Here is a 3784-nt window from a genome sequence, read left to right as displayed (position 1 = left end):
GGTGTGTTATCTATTTTATACTCCCATTGATCTGAGTGTTGTCATTAAAGTTGCAGAATGAATGTGAGTAGATTTCTTTCTCTCTTAGCTTTATTTTGTTAGTCTGTAAAATGAGGGTGACTTGGATCAGTAATTTCTATCTGTGAACCACAGCTCTGAAGAGAGCTGAGTCTAGCCTAAGAGAATCGAGATGAGCCCCAACAAGCCTAGCTAACCCCAGAGAGCTAAGCCTGGCCCCGAAGGGCTGAGACTAGCCCTAAGAGCCGATGCTAGTCCCAAAGGGCTAACCCCAGTGCCTGAACCAAGCCTCTCCCAAAGAGCCAAACCTAGTCCCAGAGGTTTACCCAAGATCTGAAGGGCTGAGCCTAGCCCCAAACAGCTGAGCCCAGTCTCAAAGAGCCAAGCGTAGGTCCAAAAAGCGGAACTGGTATAATGAGCCCATTATAGCATAACTTACAAAAAATGGTGGGAGAATTTACTATACCAAATATCAATATAGGATTGGCATAGGACAGCCAATAAAACTAGTGGAAAACAGGCAGAAATAGACCTGCACATATATGGAAACAATTTTTGACAAAGATTGCAAATCAATAAAAAAACACAAACAGATAAAAGTGTAAGAGGCTTGAATAGTTACAACCTAATATGGTCATCAACAGTGTAATTAGGGTGTATTCTCAGGGTAGAATATTATATAGTAATAAAAGTGAGATTCACCTAAATGCAATAACATAAATGAATTGCCATATATATTCAATTTATATGAAATTCAAAAAGAGACTAAAGAATTAGTAATCCAAAGGTAGTTACATGCCCTAACTGGGTGGTTCAGTTGGTTGGAGAATCCCATATGCCAAAAGGTTGCAGGTTCGATTCCTGGTCAGGGCACATAATGGAGAAAACTGATCAATGTTTCTCTCACATAGGTTTCTCTCTCCCCCTTCCTCTCTCTCAAATCAATAAAAACAAATTCTTGGATGAGGATTTAAAAAAGTACTTACATTTGAGGAAGATGATATAATAATTGAAGAGGGCGAGAGGAAGACTTCTGGGAAGGTGACTTTTTTTTTTTAACCTGGGTAGTAGTTATGAAGGCATTTGTGATAACTATTAGTACATTTTTGGAAAATAAACCTTAAGAGAAATTTTAGATACTGAAAAGATGCAAAGACAGAATTTCCATATACCCCACACCTATTCCTCTATTATTAACATCTTACATTAGTATATTTGTCACAAACGAACCAATACTGATACATTACTATTAACTAAAGTCCATAATTTATTCAGGTATTTAGTTTTACCATTACAGTATCCCTTCCAGAATCCCACATTATATTTAGTTGTCATGTCCCTTTGGCTGTAATATTTTCTAACTTTCCTTCTTGTTTTTTTAGACTATTTTTTAGAGCAGTTTTAGGTTCACAACAAATTTAAGAGGAAGATACACAGATTCCCATATACCCACTGCCACTACATATATAAAGCTTCCCCTATTATCAACATCCCCAACCAGTGGTACATTTGTTTCAACTGATGAATCTACAGTGACAAATTAGGGTTCATTCTTGGTATCCATTCTGAGTTTGGGCAAATGTATAAAAGCATCTATCCAGCCGAAACCAGTTTGGCTCAGTGGATGGAGCGTCGGCTTGCGGACTGAAGGGTCCCAGGTTCGATTCCAGTCAAGGGCATGTACTTTGGTTGTGGGCACATCCCCAGTGGAGGGTGTGCAGGAGGCAGCTGATAGATGTTTCTAACTATCTCTCTCTCTAAAAAATCAATAAAATATATTAAAAAATAAAAAAATCTATCCACCATTATAACAGTATCTACACTAATAAAAGAGTAAGATGCAAATTGACTATACATTCATGATGCCTACCAGCCAATCAGGAGTGAGTATGGAAATTAACCCAACAAAGATGGTGGGTTAATTTGCATATGCAGGTGCTGAGCGACCGGGGGCGGGGCAGGGCACTTGCATCGTTGTCATGGCGATGACGCAGGCCTTCTGCATCGCCCCAGCTGCTCCAGGCCGCTGGGCAGCGTGGGAAGGCAGAAAGGTGGCTCTGGGCCGGAGCAAAAAGGCGGCTCTGGCCAGAGCAAAGGCAGTGCCGGCAGCCAGGGGAAGGAAGGTCTATTCTTGCACAAATCTTTGTATATCAGGCCTTTAGTACTTCAATATTTTCACTGGCCTAAAAATCCTGTATTCCACCTACTCCCTCCAACCCATGGCAGCCACATATATTTTTACCGTCTCCAAAGTTTAGCTTGTCCAGAATGTCTTATAGTTGGAATCATAGAATGTAGCTTCAGACTGTCTTCTTTCACTTGGTAATATTCATTTATGGTTACTCCATGCCTTTTTGTGGTTTCTTTTTAGTGCCCAGTAGTAGTCCACTGTCTGGATGTAGCTCTTTGTTCATCTACTAAAGAACATCTCGGGTTGCTTCTAAGTTTAGACAATTATGAATAAAGCTTGCTATAAGTATCTGTGTGCAGTTTTTGTGTAGATGGATATATTTTCAATGATTAGATTGTTTTTTACTTAAACAAGTAAAAACATGCACTTTAAAAAATAATTATTCATTTTAGAGAGAGGAAGGGAGAAACATCAATTTGTGCCACTTATTTATGCATTCATTGGTTGATTCTTGTATGTGCCCTGACCAGGGATCAAACTTGCAAAGTTGGCATATTGAGGCAATGCTCTAACCAACTGAGCTATCAGACTGGGGGAACATGTACTATTTTTGTAGCCACAAAAAATAACTTAAGAAAATCAGTACATTCTATTATATGAGAATAGACAAAGAAAATATTGAAAAGAATTTTAATTGATCCATCACAAAAGCATTGAAAAAGCAAATAATGTTAATAAAATTTTAAAAATAAAATATTTAAAACAAAAACAGTAGTGCAGAAAATAAGATGTTTGCATAATTATACACATTTTAACTCTTCCACATTCTTTTTGGAACTCAAGCCTTTAAATTTTGAAGATTTTTAGAACCATGTTAATTTACAGGCAAATAAAAGAATGTAATGAACATATTCTACATAAAGTTATAACCTGGAAAACTATTTCCCTAGGGTATTATTGCCAGATAGCAATTAAATGTTTTTTAGAATCAACAATCTGAATAATTCTTTGCTTTCCAAAGTACCCAAGAATTATACTAGGAAACTGATTTTTAGAGAGATTAAAACATTTAGGTGTATCTATATAATGTCATGTTCTCTGGCCCATCAACCTAGATATATTTATTCACTAACCTTGGTTCTGATACTATACATTTTGTTAGATATCTCAGAACAAATAAGATGTATTTTAGACATGCAAAAATTTTACAATGTAACAATATGAATCATCTAATCCCAATTGGGCATCCATTTTGTTGATTATTTCAATTAGCAGTAGTAAGTACACTAAAGATAAGTAGCATAATTAACATCCATACACCAAAAATTAAATGACAGTAGTGCAATTAGGTTTAACTTTAATTAAGTCTGGTGAGAATTTCTTCTGAGTAAAGATTTTTTAAAAGTTTAAAACATTAAGCTATAGAATTCTGTTCTACATGAAAATCTTATTCTTTACCATGTTTCCCTATTACAAACTAGATATTTAAAGACTTTCTGAATATATTTAAGCTGCTACCTATAAGGTGAGAATTCTGTGTATAGAATTCAGGAATTACTTTTAAAAACTGGCATGGAAATTATTTGTCTTTAAATTTTCCTGTTTGCTTCTGATTAAGCATGAGATAACCTGGTT

The sequence above is a fragment of the Eptesicus fuscus genome, chromosome 6, assembly GCF_027574615.1.
Source record: "Eptesicus fuscus isolate TK198812 chromosome 6, DD_ASM_mEF_20220401, whole genome shotgun sequence".
In the NCBI taxonomy this organism is placed as follows: Eukaryota; Metazoa; Chordata; class Mammalia; order Chiroptera; family Vespertilionidae; genus Eptesicus; species Eptesicus fuscus.
This window is presented reverse-complemented; position numbering follows the sequence as displayed.